The 21611-nt window shown below is 45.6% G+C and overlaps 1 protein-coding gene across 1 annotated transcript in view; it reads left to right on the top strand.

Moving 5' to 3' along the window:
• TXNRD3 (thioredoxin reductase 3) overlaps nucleotides 1–21611 on the top strand; it is a 708837-nt gene that overhangs the window by 561254 nt on the left and 125972 nt on the right. The gene's annotated exons all lie outside the window — the stretch shown is intronic.

Here is a 21611-nt window from a genome sequence, read left to right as displayed (position 1 = left end):
TGATTACAACTGTTTTCAAAATGTAGAGATTTTCTAGTTTTGACAAATGAATTATTTCTCCACAATTTGTGCATGAGACCATTCCTTTATGTTTACAATCAGCTCAGTGCATTGGTGAGTTGTGCTTTTGAGATTACAAATGCAACAAAAAAGGCCTTGTGATTACCTTTTGGCTTAGGTAGCTATTTTAGCCTCACACTTTGCTTTGTGGCAAATGTTTCATTTTAGTTCTTGTGTATACTCTGATATACTACTGAAGGGGTCATTGGGGAGTAATCTGTCATTTTGTTCCTTCTGCATACTTGGAAGGGCTGTTGAAGGGTTTATTGATGGTAATGTTGCATTACGTATGGTTACATTACTAAGAATACAGCACAGAAATGTAATTATACTGTAATATGCCAGCATATAAGACATCAGATGTACCACTGACTAATTAATAGTGCAATGTAAAATAAGCAGACAAGAAATCACTTATGCTTGTATTATTCTATTTGTGATTAGTAGTTGCATGAGTGAGATAAAAGTTATCACTTGTTGACAACTGCCAGTATGGAGCTACCATATTTTTTGTGCATTTTTCATGGCTTTGTCAGTCATGTGTGGAATTTAGGTGGGAGGAAGGGCTCAGTAATATGTAAGCGTACTATTTTACTGAATTACTAAGGTGTTCTCCTTACTGATAATGAATCTGTGTTGCACAACAGCTGCACAAGGTAATATAATAAATGCCTAGTCAACAGGTTATGTGCAGCAATTATCACCTTTGTCTGAGCATGCATAACTTTGCAGTATTGAAAGGAAGGTCATTAGCATTAAGTGCAGTTACAATACAGCAGTGAGTTATTATCACTTTTCTGGTAAGTCTCAGCTGCTGTCACTGTTACTCACATAAGTAGAAGTCGTTATCACTTTGACGAATCGAATGCACAAGCCAGATTGTGTTTTTTCTCTTTGTAGTCATTGCAAGCCACTCCCTCCATTCTTCATCAACTAGCTATCCTCCAAAACCTCTGTATGTATGTATATATATATATATATATATATATATATATATATATATATATATATATATATATATATATATATATATATATATATATATATATGTGTGTGTATATCGATATATATGTATGTACATAATGTACTTGCACATATACACATGAATCAGTATGGCAGTGGCCTCTCTTGGGAGATGGGGTGATGCATCTGCATACATTGTCTGTAGTTCATTTAGAGAGGATTTACATGTGTCCTTTCTGTGCATACATTGTCTGTAGTTCATTTAGAGGGGATTTACACGTGCCCTTTCTGTGCCCCTTTGTCAGGTACTGGCCAAACCCTTATGCACCAAGGTCAGGAAGGTTTCTCTTCAGAGATTTATGCCAACTTCTCTTGTGTTGGTGAGTGCATCACGGGGGGGCATACCCAGCCATCCATGGATCTTGTGGTTGACCTGGATTGCAGTTGGGAACTTGGACACTCTTCAGTTCAGTCCCATAATGGCCACAGGGCTGCCACTGTGATGCAGTGTTTCCCTCCGGAAAAGGACACATACAAAAAGACAAAGCCTGGGGCAGTCTTAGTCTTTTCACATGTTGTCTTGGTTGAGCTCTCCACTCAGTTTCCCTCCCTTCAGGTGTAGTAAATGTATGTAGGTCAGGGCAAGACCCTTTGCATTAGATGTGGAAAACAGCAAACTGTCAATGGGCAGTGCACAAGGCCAGACGTTTACAGAATGGGTTCATGCATGGCTTGATACACAGGGTCGGTGGATCTACAATCTGTCCTGACAGTATCACCCCAAAAGATGTTCACCTGTTCAGAAGGGATGGCGTTCACCTAACTGAGGAAGGCATTGCCTTGTTCTTGACTGACCTCAACAATGGCGTGAGGAGAGCAATGCAAGATTGGCAATATGCAGCTTGTGAGAAGAATGGAAAACGCCCATGACCAAGTAGGGACCAGTATGGTATGTAAAACTCTATTATGAAATGTGTTGTGTAAAATATATTTTTATGAGTTTGGCAAATAACTGTGGTAAGAAGCTGGCAAATAACTGTGGTAAGAAGCTGGTGAAGATGCTGAGAAAGAGCAACTGTTTCAGGAGAGTGCTAGCATGTACAATTGAATATGTATTGTATGTGTATATGTATAGTAGTGATAGTTCCACCATGTAAAATAATTGGGCCTGTATGTTGTACACATGTGGAGATATCAATGTTTGTTCGGACTTAGGTTATGGAAATTATATATTTTCATATTTTGGTAAATAACTTTGCAAGGGAGCATCTGAATGTGCTAAGTAATACCTCATTTTGAAGACAGTACTGTTAGTTCTAACATGGTAAAAGAATGGTACCTGTATGTTGTACTCATGTGCAGATATCAAAGCTTGCTTCAGACTTAGGTTATGGAAATTATGATTTTTTTCATATTTTTGGTAAATAACTTTGCAAGGGAACATCTGAATGTGCTAAGTAATACCTCATTTTGAAGACAGCACTGATACTTCTAACATAATAATGACTTTGATATACACTATTGGCATTTATACTGTTGGAAAGGTCAGTGTATGCTGAACAACTTTTGCGTTTACATTTTTAGTCTAGCTCTTATAGTTAGAGTTATGAACATTTGTTTTCTGTATGGTATTACCAATGGATTTTCTGAAAATGAGCTCAGGCTGCACTGTTGTTCCTATGGTGGAATTAAGCAGGCAGCTTTTCCTGAGCTGCTCTGGAGTGAATGAGTTAACTGAGATGTTGCACAAAGGACTTTCTTTTTCTTCCATTAAAATCCATGCATCAGCTATTTCAGCCCACTACAACACAGAACCACCCTTATTTTCGCATCCACTTCTAAGGCAGTTCCTCAGAGGGGCAAAAAACATTAGGCCTCCCAGGAGAGCACCTACACCAGCATGGGACCTCAATTTTGTTCTGGAAAAACTTACGCTACCTCCCTTTGAACCAGCTTTCTCTGCAGATCTACAGTTCCTATCATGGAAGTCTGCCCTGCTGCTAGCAATAACTTCAGCTGGAAGAGTCTCAGAGCTGCAAGCACTAATGGCAGTGGAACCCTTCCTCATTTCCATCAAGACAGAGTTTCTCTACGAACTAATCCTTCCTTCATGCTTAAGGTGGTTTCCAGTGTGTCTTTAAATCAAACCATTCACCATTCACTTACCCACCTTCTTCCCAAACCCACAGAACAAAGGAGAAAGACTCATGCATTCCTTGGACATTAACAGGCAACTTCGCTACTACTTGGATAAAACTAAGGCTTTCAGAAAATCTGACCAGCTCTTTGTATTCACAAGGGAAGGCTATATCAAAACAAACCATTTCCAAATGGATAGGACATTGAATTCGTTTTTGCTATACCCATTATGGAAAACCAGTTCCTGCTACCATTAGGCCCCACTCTACCAGGGCAACAGCAACATCTACAGCCTTCCTCGGGGGTACCAACCAAGGAGATTTTGGAAGCTGCAACTTGGAGTTCAGTACACACCTTTACCAAACACGATCACTTACCACTTTACTCTAAGACTAGGGCTGGCTTCGCCACTGCAGCTCTGCAGGGCCTTCTAGCCTCCTCTAACCCTCTATAACTCCTCCGCCCATCCATAGCTTTGGGATTCTACCCAAGTGTGATGACTGCAGCAGGGTAACACTATGAACATAGTACAGTTTTGTACCCACCATAAATGTAGATGTTGGAGTGTACACCCTGCTGCAGTCCAGGTTACCCTCCCTCCATCCCCTCTGATCTAACTGGCTAAATCTATACTATACCTTCTTGATGTATTTGCTTATAGCTGGAGGGATTTTGTGTTTGTGCAAAAAAATACTTTATTTGGTACTAATTAGTGACCACCTTTTTGGGGGCACCTGACATCTGGTGCAAGAAAAACTGACGAAGATGGCGTCGGATGCATTATTTATACCCCTGGCGCACTGACGTCAGGGAAGAAGCGACAGCAACCGACGCCGGACCAAGACTTTGGAATTCCGGCTGACTGCGGGACCGCCTGACGACAGGGTTGGGGACCGCCTGACAGGATAACCCAAGTGTGATGACTGCACAGGGTGTACACTCGAATATCTACATTTATGGTAGGTACAAAACTGTACTTTCTCTGCTACACCTTGTGAAGACTCTGGGGGCTGTACAAAGTCCAAAAAGTGTTTCACCTGTCATAGCGTACTGCAGGATTCGATGAATCCAGATATTACCTTATTTGGATGACCTGATAATACAGGCATCTCAGCAGAAACTCCAATTCACCCTGTCCCTGCTCCATGGTATGGGGTTCACAATCAACCTAAAGAAGTCTGCAATACCACCAACCCAAGACCTAGTTTTTTTTGGGTGCAGATTAAATACCAAATTCACTCGGGCATTCCTACCACAAGACAAAGCACAAACTCTAACCAGTTACTTACTTTCTCCTCTTTCTCTTCAGTCTTTTACTGCAAAGGAGATTCTCAGAGCACTGGGGTTCATGGCCCCTTTGACAAACTCCATATGAGGAAGATCCAGTCATACCTAAAAGCTACCCGGTCCCAATATTCTCATCCCCTGGAAACACTTGTTCCTCTTCTACCTTGCCTAAAGAAGACAGTTCTGTGATGGCTATCTCACATGAAGTTAAGCCTAGGTCTGCCATTTAAATTGCAGACACTGCAACAGGAGCTGCACACAGACATCTGCATGGGTAGCATGGACGGGCAACCTAAGAGTTCAGGAACAATTGCCAACAAGTTTAATATCAAAATACATCAATCTATAGGAGATAGGGGCACTAATACAGACCCTGCAGATTCTTTAGTAATCGGTCCCATAAGAGTGTTCACAGATGACAAAATGGTCATGTGATGCATAAGTAGGGGCCACCAGGTCTTGCCAGCTGTGCAGACTAGCTCTTTTGGCATGGGAGCAAGCCACAAATGCAAACTCTTTAAGCGGTTTACAATCTGGCGTCACCTAGTCACCATTCCACACATTAAGGTCTTGGATCCGATATTGGATCCAAGCCGGCATACTCAGAACACAGCTTAGCTCAAGCTCCTCCATTCCCATAATGCTCTGCTGCCCTACACTCCTTCAGATCTCGTTTGCCTCTCAGTCAGTCAGACGCAGATTGCACTGCTCCTGTTAGTGTATTAGCACAGAATTTTAATTTTTCTTATTTCTTGAGTTTGTAATGTTAGTGGGGAGTTTTCCCCTCTTGTCTATCCCCTCCCGGTCGAGTCTTAACCTTGTTAGGTCCTTTTTTTCCTCAGGGTTTTGTCTTCGGCCTAGTTGTTTTGTGGTGTGCGAGTGTTTCTTTAGTAAGTATGAAAAATCACAAAAAAATGATAAACTGGTAACAAAAACTGAACCAGTGTAGACCATCACAATCCTTTAATGAAACTGATAAACCAACAATAACAATACTAAGCGCTTTCTCCCTTTACAATATAGGGCATCTTCAGAGTAAAAACGAGAATGAACTGTTGTAACATTTCTTTAGTAAGTGTGTGTTTATGTGAGTGTTTTGGATGTATTTTAGGCTTTCAAACCTTGGCTTGTTTATGGACTTTGGTTTTGCTTACGGTTCGCCCATGTTAGGAAAACCTTTAGGTTTTAAAAGGTGCTCCTCTTGTGGGCGGAAAATGCCTATTTCCGACTCACATGAGGAGTACCTTTACTGTCTTGGCGACCACCTCGAGGTAGAATGCGGCATTTGTGCCGCATTCAACCAAGAGGGCTTTGGTTAACTGTCGCAATAAGCTCTTAATTAAGGGTTTGGTCAAAGGAGGGCCCTTGGTCACTGCTTCCCCAGCCAAGGCTGGCTCTCCTGGGGCTAAAATGAAACCTTCTGTTGAGAAGGCCCCAACCCAAGCATGCCAGGCTGCCTGTTCCTAAGTCCTCTGATCCGGCTCCAGCCAGGGCAGGTTCTGATCCGAGATCTTTGGGTCTCCAGTCGTTCAGGGAGTCAACTCCTGGATCCTAGGGCTCGGACCCTAAGCTCTCTGATCCAGTAACTTCGATATCTCCCCCCAGATCTGGGGACTTCGGACTCAGACCTTTGGATTCAAGGGGAGGCACCGTACCTTCGAATCTGACCCTTTTGGATCCGAGGGATTCGAGAAATATTTCCTTGGATCCTTTGAGCTCTGTTCTGATTCAGTTTGATCCGAAGGTCGTGCCAGAGCCTATAGTAGTGGAGAATTGTCCCTTGGATCCTTTGTCCCCTAAGCAACTGTCTTCTCCAGCTAGGTCTCGTTCCAGGAAGTGCAAGAGAAAGCACTCAAGCTCCAGGCACTACTCTCCTGGGTCTTCACTGGGATAGTAGGCCTTCCATCTCCTCCCTATGGATGTGGACAGGATGATGCGAGCCTTCCTGAAAGCTGAGATGGATTTGGGGCTTCTGGCTTCTCCAACCCATAAGTCAGGGATGCAATCTCCCAATCCCCCCTTTGATCACTCCTTATCTGACCAGTGGCTTGGATTCTCAGGGACTGTTGAGTGGGATGGAGGCTAGGGGAGCTTTAGGACCCAGTTCAGGCCCTTCCCTGATGGGATCAGTGGATGGCTCTGTTGTGTTCCCCCGGGACAGACTGGCCCTGTTGAGCCAGCGCTCATGGGATTGGATTCGGGCCTGGGTTTTTAAGACTGGTCTCTTCCCCTGGGCACCTAGGCCTTTGTTCCGATCCAGTGCCGTCCGGCGGAGTGGCGGGACTGGGGGGTCCACCCTTTCTTCCGCCAGGGTTTCATGAGCTGGAGAGGGGGATGGAACCTCTTCTAGTCCTTCCGCCTTCTGGGCTGCCAAAAGATCTTTTCTCAAAGCTGCGTCTCCCATGCACAGTTCTCCTACCCAGCCCCAGTTTCTGAGCGGCTTGTCTCATCCTGCTCCAGGTCAGCCCATCTGAATTGGTCTCCAGGGGGGGAATATCCCTCCACAGGGGTCCCTTCCTCTTCTGAGTCTTCTCCACCAACCCCGGCAGATGAAGTTCCAGGAAGAGGTCTTGTAAGAGGAGACATCTCGACTCCCCTATGGAGTGTCTTATTGAAGATATGGATGCTGACGAGGGGGATGGGTCCCCAGTATCTCCGCCGGAGGACGTCTCCTTTGGAGACATACTCGAGATCCTAAAGGCCAAAGGCAGTTGTTCTACCCAAACCCTGTCCTCTGAGGAATACGTTTTCCTGGAGGCTTTTGGTACAGGGGCCATCTACCTCCTGGGTGTCCCCCCTGCTGATCCTCTCACTGATCTTGTGGCCAGCAGGGTCTGGAAGGAGCCGGATACTGTGGAGCCAGTGCCCAAGAAAGCAGACAGATTTTTGAGCCCTCCTCCAGATGGAATTTTTTAGTCCAAAGGCGGTCCCGGTTGATGCTGTTGTGGTGGCCGCTGCAACACAAAAAGGAATTAGCAGAACAGAGTTCTGTCCATCCACCCAATCATAAGTCGAGGGCTTGTGGACAGATTTGGAAAGCGGGTGTTCACTTTGGCTGCTTTCAGTCTACTAGCACTAAATTACCTTGTGCATTTTACCAGTCTCCAGAGAGATTTGTTAAAAGAACTGTCTACATCTGTCTCTGGGTCCATGTCTGAGGAGGAATTCTAGGCTATTTCTCCAAAGCTGTCAACCCTGCATTCATTGGCGAATTCGTCCAGGAGACTCATTTCCAACACTGTGGAAGGGTCCTCATGGGCTGCAGGCTCAGGTATCGCTATTAGGTGTCATGCCTGGCTCCGCTTGAGTGGGTTTGCAGAGGCCTTCAAGACGTATTTGTTAATGCCCCCTTTGATGGTTCCACTCTATGGTCCCACTGTGAAAGATACTTTGACCCACAGTGAACAGGAAGGGAAGACCTTATCTGCCATTGGGATCAGGTTTTCTGCCCCTCAGAGGTCCTTTTCCAAGACCCAGAAGGGGAGTAAGAAAATGTGGCTCAGGAAGGCACAGTCTCCCTTTCAAGATGTTCAGGAGGATTCCTCTTCCAGGGGATGGGGAAGAAGTTTCAATGGTAGACGTCGCCCAAAGGCCAGTGGAGGTGCACAAAACCAAGGTTCCAGGGAGCCCTTCTCTGAGAAACCTTTACAGTGTCCCTGAGGCATTGCCCGACTGTCCTTTCCAGGAGGCAGTTGGGTTGATTTTTGCTGCACCCGTTAGCCTGGGCAAGTATTACAAACTATCTGTGGGTGCTAGCAATTGTATCCAGGGGTTATTACATTCCCTTTTTGGAAATTCTCCCAAAATACAGTCCTCTTCCAGACGTGCCACCCAATCAATAAGAGGCAGCCCGAAAGGAGGTCGTAAGCCTTCTTGAAAAATGAGCCATCCAACAGGTCCACGCAGGACAGAGGAGATCAAGAACTTATTCCCACTTCTTTTTGGTTCCAAAGAAAATGGGGAACCTATGTCCTATTTTGGATTTCAGTGAGGTGAACCAGTTCGTGCGGAAGTCGAAGTTTTGGATGGTCACTGTGCAGTCGATTGTGCCTCTATTGCACAGCAATGATTGGATGTGCTCAGTAGGCCTCCAGGATGCGTACTACCATGTAAAGATGGATCATCGGTCCAGGAGGTTTCTCCGCTTTTGTTTGACAGTTGATCATTTCCAGTTCCGGGCCCTGCCCTTGGTCTCACCTCAGCCCCTCCAGGTGTTCAAATGTATGGCGGTGGTAGCAGGTCACCTCCGACTGCAGGGAATCCAAGTTTTTCCCTATTTCGACGATTGGCTCCTGATGGCCCCTACAAGGCATCCACTATTCCCTATGTTCTCTCCCTTTTCCATCGCATGGGGATCATAGTGAACATTGCGAAATCCTCCCTGACTCCAACACAAAAATTGGAATTCATAGGCACTCTGTTGAACACCACCTCTCAGATTGCAGCCTTACCTCCTCGAAGGGTGTCGCTTATTCGCAACCAGGTTCAGACCTTGCTGGAGCTAACCTGCTCTCCAGTCTCAATCATTCTCAGGGCTCTAGGATCGATGGCTGCAGCCATTTATTTGGTTCTGATTGCTCTTGATACCACATGAGGGTCCTTAAGTGGACTCGCAGTTCAGTGGTCAGAGTGGCAGCATCCCCTGTCTTTTCCCATTCAGCTTACCCTAGTGTGTCGCAAGCATCTTTGTGGTGCATTCGATCTCCGGATCTCCTAGCAGGCAGGCCTTTCGTACCTCCTTCTCCCCTCAAGACTGCCGTCCTCACAGGACGATTGCGGTTCTATCAGACAATGTGGCTATTGTGTGGTATGTAAGCAAGCAAGGGAGCACACATTATTTGCTGTGTCGCGAGGTCATGAGGGTCTGGGAGTGGGCGATGGCCATTGGGCGCTTTCTCATTGCAGTGCACATTCCCGGAGCATCCGTGTTGGTGGACAAATTGAGCAGGGCTATCCTGACCCCTCAGGAGTGGTACCTGAACTCTGTGGTGGCTCAACAGATCTTCCATTGGTGGGGTTATCCAAGCTGCGATATGCTTACATCTCCTCTCAACCACAAATGCAGCGACTTCTTTGCATTGACCCCCCCCCCTCCCCGAGGGGGAATCCCCCAGGGACGCACTCTCCCATGATTGGCCTCCGGGTCTCCTGTACGCCTTTCCTCTGTTACCCCTAATTCCCAGAGTACTTCCGAAAGCCAGACTCCTCAAGAGTCAAATGATCCTCATTGCCCCCTTTTGGTCTCGGCAGTTGTGGTTCCCCCTTCTACCATCTCGTTTGAGGCATCCACCCTAGGTGCTCGATGCAGTTCCGGATCTGCTATCTCATCCTTCTCTCCTACCACTCCCGAATCTTCAGACCCTACGTCTGACAGCGTGGTATGTCCATTTCCAGTGATTTTGGCTAAGTCCAGGCTAGCTTCAGCCATGAAGGAGATTATTCTTGCTTCCCAGAGGTCTTCTACCAGAAAAGTTTATTCCAGTAAATGGAAGAGGTTTTCGGTTTGGGCGAAGAATAAAAGTTTAGACCCCTTCTCCACCCCTATTCCCAAAATACTTCTCTTCTTTACCACTCTCTTTAAAGAAGGAGCTAGTTTTTCCACAATCATAGGTTCATAGGTTGATACTAGGCTATCTGCCCTAGGGCATTTATAAGCCTAGCCAGAGTGTGTTTGGCTTTCGCTACCCTTTTAGATTAGTTGGTTGTGCCTCTGTATAGTAGGTCACAGAAGATAGCCCTTTTGAGGTTAGTTTACTGTGCCTCTGTCTAGTAGGGACACAGAAGAGATCCCAGGGGTAAACCTATGATCTCCCATCCACTCGTCAAGATTTCTCTTGAAGAGGGTCATTGAGGGACTCTGCCTAACAAGGATTGGGATTTTGTTCCAGAGTGAGGGGAGCCTCTGGGATATGAATCTGTCCCTCCAGCATGTCCTATTTATTTCTGTGCTGAGGTTCAAGTCCGTGGAGAGTGTAGCTCTAAGGGATTTGGATTTCCTGAGGTGGAGCGTGTCCATTAATTCTGGGTTGGACATGGCTTTATATGTCAGGCACAGATCACCTCTGAGTAGGCAGTAAGCAACTGAGTAGAGCTGGAGTTTCTTTAGCCTAACTGCGTAGGGCATCTGTTTGAGTCCCTTGATCCTCTTGGTGAGGTACTTTTGGGGTCTTTCCAGTTGCTGCAGGTGTCTGGTAAGGTACATCCCAAATGGGGCATTGTATTCAATTATGGGCCTGATGAGTAGAGGGGCACAATGACCTCTCTTGATCTAGATGTGAACCCTTTCGTGATAAGTTGGGCTATATAGAAGGTCTTTTTAACCACTTTGGCAACGTGATTGTCAAAGGATAGATTGCTGTCCACTTGGGTCCCCAAATCCCTAATTACTTCTTCCGTACTTAATGGATTACCACCTATGTGGTAATTTGTGGGCACTTTGTTTTTCCCAAAGGGGATGACTATGCACTTTTTGGCATTTAGCTTTAGGCCATGGCTCTGGCACCAGTTATCCATCTCTGTGAGACCCTTTTGGAGGATGCTTGTCAGTCGGCGAGTCGATTATGGCACCCAGTTTGCAGTCATCTGCGAACTTGGTCAGCCATAGTCCTCCCGTGTTAGCCTGTACCTCAGAGAAATATATACCGAACAAGAGAGGCCCCAGGACTGAGTCTTGTGGGACGCCACTTGTAACTGGTTTAGAGTCTGACATGGCACCTGCAATTCTGACCATGTGGGTTCTATCACTGAGCCAGTTTGCAACCCATCTTGTGACATAGGGGTTGATATTTAAGCTGGTGAGCTTATTTGTGATGCCCGAGTGGGGTATTGTGTCGAAGGCTTTTGCCAGGTCCAGGTAGGCTGTGTGGACTACCTTCCCTTCATCTATGGCCTTGGTGACTGTTTCAAAGACGTCGACTAGGTTCAAGAGGCAACATCTGCCCTTAAAGCCGAATTGGGTAGGATCCAGTGTTTGGAGGTTCCCAATGTCTTTGAGTTTCATGATGATACACTCCATAGCTTTGCAGACCAGGCTAGTCAGGCTTATAGGGCGATAGTTTCCGGGGTCCGTTGTGGCACCACCTTTGTGGAGTGGGACCACTGATGCTGTATGCCATTCCTTGGGTACATATCCTGTAGTAAGGCTGAGATTGAACAGTGACTTTGAGGGTTCAGTTCTTCTTGGAGTTTGTGTAAGATGCAGCCTGGGACACCGTCCGGTCCCATTGATGCTGTGTTTTTTGCTTTGGAGAGGGCAGCTCTCACCTGTGCATCTGTGATGTCAGGGAGGCTACACTCTGTTGGGATAGACATTTGCTCTTTTAGGGGGGAAGGGGGGGGTTTGCACTGAACCTGTCTGCCAGGATGTTGGCAGTGCCTGTGGGGTCAGTGTATTTTTTGTCATTTTGAAGTAACTCAGAGCATATCTGGGAGTTGCCACCCAGGTTCCTGACTTAACTAAAGGCCTTGTGATTATCTTTAGCATCTTGTGCAATTTTTATTTCGAAGCTGGCCTTAGATGATTTTGAAGGATTGTAGTTTCTTGCTAGTACTGATCAGAGATGCCTTCCCTTTTTGGGATTTTGCTGTATCATGTAGTAGCTTCCTCCTCCTGTTGTATAGCTTATTTATGACTGGGGTCCACCAGACAGGTCTCCTGCCTTTGGCGGAATGAGTCTTGGTTTTATTTGGGATAGCACGATCCATGCATTCCTATAGGTGTACATAGAAAGCGTTTGTAAAGGATTCTGCTGTTTGGGCCGTATTTTCCACTTGCCCGGGGGCTTTAAAGGATTCCACCTCGGTTTTGAGAAGTGTGAAGTTTGCTTTTGAGAAGTTCTTCACCGTGGTTTCCTTGGCTGGGGGTAGGGACGGGATATGGATGTCCAGTGAGATTAATTTATGTTCAGATCTTACCAATGAGGGGTATACCTCTGGTATGGAACATAAAGTCCCCGTGTAGGTGATGATCCGGTCCAATATGTTTTCCCTCTTGTGGGAGTGGTGACCAGTTGTTCCATAGCATTTGAGTTTATAAATTCTAGGAACTGTTCGGCGTGGGTGTTGGTGCTTGAGTAGTGCTCCCAGTCTGTTTGGGTAGTTGAAGTCACCCAATATAATGGTGTTTGGAGAGACCTTCATATTCTCCAGTGTTCTCAGGAAAGCTGAGTGGGGTTCTTGAGTTTGGGAGGGTGGTCTGTAACAGGCTACAAACTGAAAGGCAGTTTTGCCCACTGTTAGTTGCACATGGATGGTCTCCGATGCTTTGTGCAGTGCCACTAACCTGGAGGTGTGGGTATCTTTGAATATGGATACTCCCCCTCCTTTTGTGGTTCGGTCCGAGTTTTGGGGACAAAGCATGGTATGAGGTATAACCTGTTAGTGCTGGGGTGCTCTCGGGAGCCTTGAACCAGATTTCTGTTAGTGCACAGATATCGATATCTCACAGGACCTCCATACTGAGGAGAGCTCGAGTGCATGCATCTTGAGGTTTAGACTTCTGGCGTTGAGCAGCATTATCCTTCGTTTCTTTTTCTTTGTGTTGTCTGTGGAGGTGGGTTTGTCTTTTGAGCCTTGCCTAAAAAAGGCACTATGGGGGTGGCAAGAGCCTTAGCCAGTATTCGAAAGCCCAGGGGTGACAGGTGCAAGCCCATCCCTAGCGAAGCAACGTGGCTTGTCGAGCATGTCATCCCAGGCTGACAGACACTGGATCCCCTTTGAATGACAACAATACTTTAGTCAATTGTTAAAATTGATCATTTTGTCTTTATACTGTGGCATCATTCTTGGTGAGGGTAAGATGCTACTCAAGGTCAGGGTCATACCGGCCTGGGCTACATGATCAGAGAGCTCCTCTGTCTCTTTTCATGTAGTCCAGGGAGGTATGTCCCAGGTCATTCACACCAGCATGGACAATGACGGAGCCATATTTGTACTTGCTTTGGAGTGACCCAAGTGCTTGTGTTATGTGGCGGATCCTGGCACCCGGCAGGCAACTTAGTGACCTTCTTGTTCAGCCTGGTGAGTGGGACGTCAGTGTGTCTGACAATTGAGTCACCTATTACAAGTGTATTAGGTTTGTTGTTTAGCCTTAAGGGCTGTGACTGTGTGGCACACTGACTTTGTGAACTATGTGATACGTGGGTATTGTTGTGGGGTAGCGGTTGCTAGGATGTCTGCTTTGGAGGTCTCTGCTGCTTGGGCAGACTTTTATTTAGAGCCTAAGAGTATGTTTTTGTGCGTTTGTGTTTGGTTTTCTGTTGCGATAGGTCTATGTGAGACTTGATTTGTGGTGTGTGTGGTTACCTTCTCCTCCTGACTGTGCCAGTATTGGGTTGAGAGAGCTCAGCCTCCAGTTTGGCTATATAGTTGCATCTCTCGCATATATTTGCGCTTGTTGGGAGGAGGAGAGGGTGGTCTGTGTACATAAGGCAGTTGTAACATTGCCTCAAGATTCCCAGATTCACCAGCTGGACTGGAGGGTAAACCCAAAACTGACTTGGACATGCCAGAATAGTATAAGGAACTACTTTTTGACTGATCAAAAAGGACAAATAGGGAGCCAAGTACTTAAAGGTAGTATAAGAGAGTGTAGTGCTTTAGTTTATTCGTGCTTACTTATAAGATTACTTATACGAGCAACTGCAGGGCTTTAGAATAAAAATAGAGTGCTTACTTAGAGATTTAGAACAGTTCTAATGGAAAAAATGAAGAGCAGACTTTGTGGAGCCTGGAATAGTTTAAACTAGTTTAAGCGGCGCTGCCCAATCCTGCGCTATGCGCAAAATCGTGCAAAACCGCACAAATGCGGGTTCTAAAGCAGGGAAACTGAAAGAGAGAGAAGCTACTAGTTTCAGGGCTGAGACCACTCCTCCAGGGACTGGTGAACAGAGAAGCTTCCTCCTATCCAAGTAAGGATATGGGCAACGCAGGAAACTATACCACAGTCCGGAATTCAGCAAAACCTGAAATCTGGACTAATCTAGTTCAGCAAAGGCGGGAAAAGAGAATTTTTTTTTTTTTTTTTTCAGGAAAAGAGCAGAAAAACACAGAAAACACTGTAAATGCTATAAACAGGCTAGCACACTTTACTGTGCAGCCTACAACAGTTATACAATACAAAAAGGGCAAATTGATATAAAACAAGTGCAAAAACTGTAAAAAGCAGAAGGCAAATGCAATTTAAACTTTTTAAAGCACAGATCAGTTAGAAATTCACTTTTTAGGCAGGAAAAGGCAGTTGGAGGCAAAAAAAAAGAGAAAAGAAATACTTAAATCTGGAAGTCTCTCTTGGGTCTCTCTGTTGCCTGTATCACTCTGCAGGACACCACGGGTCTCTCTGTTGCCTGTATCACTCTGCAGGACACCACGAGGAGCTGTGCGGAGTTGTATACAATAACAAACTTATCACAGATTCGCTAAAAAAAAAAACGGCGTTTTAGGCGGAATTAGTTAAGATAGCAAGAAAAGCAGAAAAGTGATAATCACTCCAAAGTCGCACTTTTGTCTCTCTGCTGCTGTAGACTCTGCAGAACACTTGGAAGGTACTTGCTGAGCGGAATACAAGTGTAAAAACTGTGCAAATGAGGTTTTTATAGCAGGGAAGTGAAAGAGATAGAAATTAGCCCAAAATGGCCAATAAACGACTAACTTCTGGGCTGAAACCACTCCTCCAGGGACAGATAGGCTGCACAAAGCTCCCCTCTCTCACAGGTGAACAGAGAAACTTACTTCTATCCAAGTAAGGTAATGGCAACACAAACTTGTAACACATCCGTGGATTCAGCAGTAACCTGAAAACTGGACAATACAAGTTCAGAAAGGTGGGAAACAAGTATATCACTTTTTTTTTTCAGAAAATAGAGCGGATACAATCAAAATTGGCCCAAAAAGGCCAATAAGCCTCTAACTTCTGGGCTGAAACCACTCATCCAGGGACAGAGATAGCCTGCTCAAAACTCCCCTCTCTCACAGGTGAACAGAGAAACTTCCTTCTATCCAAGTAAGGTGTGGCAACACAAACTTGCAACACAACCCTGGATTCAGCAGCTATTTCAATTTTTCACCTTGGGGTGATTCAACCTTTTCTGCACGCCTCTGTAAGGCCTTTTTAAAAAGGATTTTTGCATTAAAGCCTACTGTTAAACATCCTTCCCCTCCATGGGGTTTGACTTTGGTGCTTCAGGCTTTAACAAAACGTCCTTTTGAACCAGCAGCTTCGTACAATGTTAAATTTCTCTCCTGGAAGACTGTCTTTTTAGTGGCAATTACTTCAGCAAAGAGTGTCTCTGAGTTGCAAGGTCTTACTGTCAAAGCCACCTTATTTAATTTTTCCACAAGGACAGAGTGTGTCTCAAAATCCTGATCGATCCTTCATGCCTAAAGTGGCCTTACCAGCGAATATAAACAATGTATTCACTTGACAGTATTTTTCCCTAACTTTTCCAATAAAGGAGAATATATTCTGGACACTCATCGTCAACTTCGCTTTTATTCACATTGAATACGAGAATTTAGGCGCTCAGACCAACTATCTGTGGCCTTCTCTGTTAATAGAAAAGGCAGGGTATTTTCGATGATTTCCTGTTGAATATCGCAATGTATTTCCTTTGTATTAGCTACACCAGTGAAGGATCATTCAACCAGGGCAGTTTCTACTTCCATTTCCTTTGCAGATCTTCAATCTTTAGATGACATTTGTGCGGCAGCAACGTGGTCTTCTCCCCACACTTTTATTTCCCACTGTAATTTGGATTTGATTTCCAGAGGAAGTGCTTCATTTGGCTCCACAGATGTTCTTCGTGTTTCACTGTTGCAGTCGTTACATTTGGGTAATCTGCTGGTAGGTTGCCTTCAGTCTGCCTGAATAATAAAGTCTTGGGTCCTGCGTCTGTTGCGGTCTCCTCTTCCATGATGTCAGGTCGTCAGGGGTATAAAACATGCAGCCGATGCCATTTTAATCGGTCTTTCTTGCCGAGCGGTGCCCGAAGCAGAAGCAGTTCGCAAGTGCCGGTCGGCAGACTCCTGAAATTTTTGTTTGAGTGTCAGAACCGAAGTCTTCAAACTAAAGCTAAGCACCCCATTGGGGAAACTTTTTCTTGCCAGTAAAAGTTAATAATTGTATTACTGGGAAGCAAATACCTCATAAGGATTTTCATTTGTACTGTATTCCTTGCCTAGGCCCTGATCACAATGTATCTTGCTTTCAGTTCTGTGCTAAATTTAACCAATGCACTCCAGAATTCACAAAAAATGCAAGGAAAAAGACAGACTGTCAAGGTCCAAAACCGACTAAGCTTCTCCTAAGCCAGTCACGGGTTCGCTGGTACTCTGTGAGGAGCTTTCACAGCCCCTGATGCCTGCTACTTAAGTCGCAGGCCTCTACCGAGACCCATTCGGAGTCCAGTATGCCGCGAGATTCTCCAAGTATTGAACCCGCGGGTGTCTCTCTCTCTTGTTTGGGTCCGGAGCCGATGAGCAGGCACCGGCTTCTGAGGGTGTTTTCAGGCCTCAACATTTGTATATTAAAGATACGCCATCATCAAAAACAAGGCCAAAACCTACTTCTCTGTCTAAAAAAAACGACGCATGAGCCACGTGCTCAGGCCCCTACACCTAAAAAATAAATGATCAAAATGGCTGAGGATTTAATTACCTTGATCAGGGGTTCCCAATCCCCCCCCCCCTCCCTGCTACGAGGCCTAGGCAAGGCACTGATTATGAATCTTCAGATCAGGTTTCCATTTCTTCTGATTCTTCTTCTGATCAGGAATTTTCTATACCACCTTATGAAGACTCTAATGTAGAGGAATCCATCCCTTCTGCTTCTCCTCCTGAGGATTTTTCATTTGGAGAGACTTTGCATACTTTAAGAGAACATTTTCATTGCGAGAGTCAGGACTTTTCAGAATCCAAAAAGAGGCTTGGGGATTTTCTTCTTCGTCAGCATAGGCCTTTGGCTATACCTCCTGTTTTAGACATTGTTGATGATGTTTTCTCCGAATCCAGCATGGCTCCTGATTCCCTGCCTCCGGCTCCTAGTAAGCCAGACAGATATTACAGGGTTCCTGACTCCCACAAATTTCTTTTCAAAAATCCTGCTGCTGATGCTGACCCTGAAACTATTTCTCAGGGTCCCAAGGGTGTTAAGGCTTCTACAGCCAAAAATCCTACCCCTTCAGATAGAGACTCCAGGGTGCTGGATAAATGGAGTAAGAAGGTTTATACGTCTGCAACCCTGGCAATCAGGGCTTTAAACTGCCAATTTAATATGCTTAAATATCATCAGCATGTTGTGGGCTTACTGAAACAGAAAATGATGATGATTTCTGATTGTGTGGAAAATAGAGTTACAGGACTTATTGCATTCAGGTGAACAAGTTGGAAAGCATACTTTGCAATGTGGTTTTGATTCCTTGGAGGCCTCTTGCAGGGCCGCCATAACTGGATCTGTGATAAGAAGGCATGCTTGGCTCAAGGAGCAAAATCTGCCTGATCATGTTAAAGCTAAATTGTTGGATGCTCCTTTACAGCAGGACAGTCTGTTTGGTAATAAGGCAGAAGAGGTTTTAAAAAAGATGGAAGGCAAAGCTAAATCTATGCAAACTGTAAAAAGATTTCTTGCAAGTGCAGCCACCCAGTTTCAGTAGGCACTGGCCTACTAAGAATTGGTCCTTTCCAGTGTCCAACAGAGCCGCTCGGGTCAAACCCAGATGCTCCAAAGGCTCCAAGTTTCAGTCACAAGGATCTTACAGGACAAAACAATGGGGTGCCTCCACCTCCAAATCAGGAGGTAGCAAAGCACCATCCTACAGTAAACAGTCTCAATGACTTTCCTCTGCCATCTCCAAGCACTTACCTTTTCGCAGCCCCTTTGGGGGAAAACTAGCACTTCATGCTCAAAATTGGCATCTAATTACCCAGGACAAGTGAGTCTTAAATATAGTATCCCAGGGGTACAGATTTTATTTCCACACGTTGCCAGTTCCAAACGGATGGCCAGATCTGTCACCAAGTCAGTGGGCAGAGGCCCAGAAACAAGTTATGTCCCTCATGGATATGGGGGACTATTCAGCCAGTACCAGAAAAGGGACAAGGATTTTATTCAAGACTTTTCCTGGTACCCAGAAAAGACAAATCATGGCATCCAATTCTGGACTTATCCATTCTAAATACTTTCCTGGACATTCCAAAATTCAAGATGCTGACTCTACAGCAGCTACTGCCTATGCTAGGCAAGAATGCCTGGTTGGTAACTCTAGACTTGAGGCATACCTGCATATCCCAATCAGGGAATCTTGCAGAAGGTACCTCCGCTTCAAAGCAGGCTGTTTGCATTACCAGATGTCCTTCATGGATGCATCTGCAGTCATAACAAATGGGTTGTCCTGTCCGGTCGGCCGATTCCAAAGTCTGGGTCCGCTTCGCTGATGTCGCACTTCACCCGACGTCATCTCTGCTGGTCTTCGGGTATAAAGGCATCAGCCGACGCCATTTTCCTCAGTCTTTCTTGCTGCGTGGCGCCCGAGGCAGAAGCTGTTCGCAAGTGCCGGTCGGTCAGATCCAGAGATTACTACTACCGAATACTACTTCGAAGACTTCTAAAAGCTAAACCTGGGCTAGACTCTTTCTTGCCTCAGCCGATGTCAGAAAAAGTCAATAACTGTAACTTGTGGGAAACAAATACCTCATAAAGATTTCCACTCTTACTGTTTGCCTTGCTTAGGCCCAGACCACGACGTAGCAGCCTGTTTCGCCTGTGCTTCCTTCAACCCGGAACGCTTAGGCGGTCGGAGTTTGCTGAACAGTTTTTCGGCTCAGATTTTGCGTACATTATGCCGTCTGATCCGCCGACTACCCAATTTGTTAAAAAACGCAAAGAAAAAGACCGACACTCAGTCCGCTTCGCGGTTCGGCCGAAACCACGGTTAAGCAAGCCGCGAGTGTCTCTGTTTCGGCCGAAACCGAGAAAACTGGTCAAATTTCAGCCGAATCCATGACTACTACTGAGGCTCCTGCTACCTTACCTGAATCGGCCTCAGAAATTTTGCCTACAACTGTGGTTCCTAGTGATTTATCAGACACCATCCCTTTGGATGTCTCTACCCCAGCACGTGGTGCTGCTAGGCCTCCTGCAGCCATGTCTATTAAGGCCTTTGCCAGGGCTAAAGCAGCCAAATCTGCTAAATCAGTGCCTGTTAAACCCCCCTCTCACAGGCCCACTTCTAGTTCACAAATGCTTACTCTGGCAGAAGATTTAATATCCTTAATTAGGGGATCCCAATCTCACCCAGACAGGGCCTCTCAGCCCCCAGAAAAGAGACCTAGAGCAGAGCCCCCCGAGCCAGTGTCCTCTGACGATTCTGCGGATGACTCAGACATGGGTCGGGAGGGTGGCCTAATGGTTAAGGTGTTTGCCTTACAAACACAAGGTACAGGGTTTGAGTCTCACAAGGGATAATTAACTAGGCTTAAAATGGCTTGCAAGGGCAGTTAGCCTAGTACTAACCTATGAAACTATGAACATTACAGACCAGCCAGAGGCTCCTTTTTCCACTTATGAAGATTCCGATGCTGAAGAATCCATTCCAGCTGCCTCTCCACCAGAGGAATTTTCCTTTGGGGAAACCTTACATGCCATGAGAGAACAATTCCAATGGCAGGGACAAGATTTCTCAGACTCAAGAAAAAGGCTTAGGACTTTTCTGCACTTGCCACAACATAGGCCCTTAGCTATACCTCCTGTTCTGCCTGTTGTGGACGATGCATTTAATGATGTCTGCACTGCACCTGATTCTTTACCTCCAGCCCCTGCCAAACCAGATAGATTTTACAGGGTGCCAGACACTCATCACCACCTATACAAGGCCCCACTTGCAGACCCGAACTATATCCCACGGGCTCAAGGCAGTAGCCTCCGACCACAGCAAAAACCCTATTCCCTCTGAAAGGGAATCAAGATCCTTAGAGAGATGGGGGGGAAAAGTTTACACCTCTGCTACTCTCTCAGCTAGAGCTTTAAACTGTCAGTTTCACATGATCCAATACCAAGAGTTTATGCTTGATCAGTTAACTAAAAACTGTCCTCTGATGAATCTTTAGATAAGAAATATGTATTAGAAATGGTGAATAACATCCAACAGGTTAGTAACCATTCCTTAAAATGTGGCTATGATGCACTGGAGGCTTCATTTAGATCAGCCATGACTGGCACAGTGATAAGAAGGCATGCATGGTTGAAAGAACAGGTCTTACCGGATCATGTTAAAGCAAAGCTATTAGATGCTCCTATGGATAAGGCCAGTCTATTTGGGGAACCTGCCCAGCAGGTAATGAAGAAAATGGAAGAAAAGGCAAAATCTGTACAAACAGTTAAAGATTTCTTACAGGTTCAGCCCCCAAGGTTTAGCAGGAACTGGCCTGCCAAAAATTGGTCCTTTCCTGACTCCACAAGATCCCAAAGGGGCAGGAATAGATGCTCTAGGGGCAGAAATCAAGCCAGAGGAGGTGCCTACAGAGGACGACAGTGGCAAGGCAATAACCGAGGCACAGACACAACCACTGCCACTGCAACAGGACAATCACAGTGACTTGGCTCTGACTCCGCCTACCAGGGAGCAAATAGCTGCACCATTAGGCGGAAAGTTAGCCTTATTTTCGAAAAATTGGCACTATATCACAAAAGACAAGTGGATTTTGCAAACCATAGACCAAGGCTACCGGTTCCACTTCCACACCTTACCAGTAAAAAGAGGAATGCCAAACCTGCCTCCAAATCAAAAAATAGAAGCTCTGCAGCAGATAGCGGAATTAACAAAGATGAGAGCTGTGGAAAGAGTACCAATAACAGAACAGGGCAAAGGATTCTACTCCAGACTCTTCCTAGTGCCAAGAAAAGAAAACCAATGGAGACCTATTCTCGACCTGTCCACCTTAAACACATACATCATTGTCCCAAAATTCAAAATGCTGACCCTACAGCAACTTCTTCCCATGCTGGGCAAGGAGTGTTGGCTGGTAACTCTAGATCTCAAGGAGGCATACCTGCACGTCCCCATTCGACCAAATTGCAGAAGATACCTCAGATTTCTTGCAGGATCAGAGCATTATCAATTCTCAGCATTGCCCTTTGGCTTATCTACTGCCCAGAGTATTCACAAAATGCC

This window comes from Protopterus annectens, chromosome 7.part0 (genome assembly GCF_019279795.1).
Source record: "Protopterus annectens isolate FY-2018-M chromosome 7.part0, PAN1.0, whole genome shotgun sequence".
NCBI classification, from domain to species: domain Eukaryota; kingdom Metazoa; phylum Chordata; order Ceratodontiformes; family Protopteridae; genus Protopterus; species Protopterus annectens.
The sequence above is the reverse complement of the archived record's forward strand: the minus strand, read 5'-3'. Positions and strand labels throughout refer to the sequence as shown.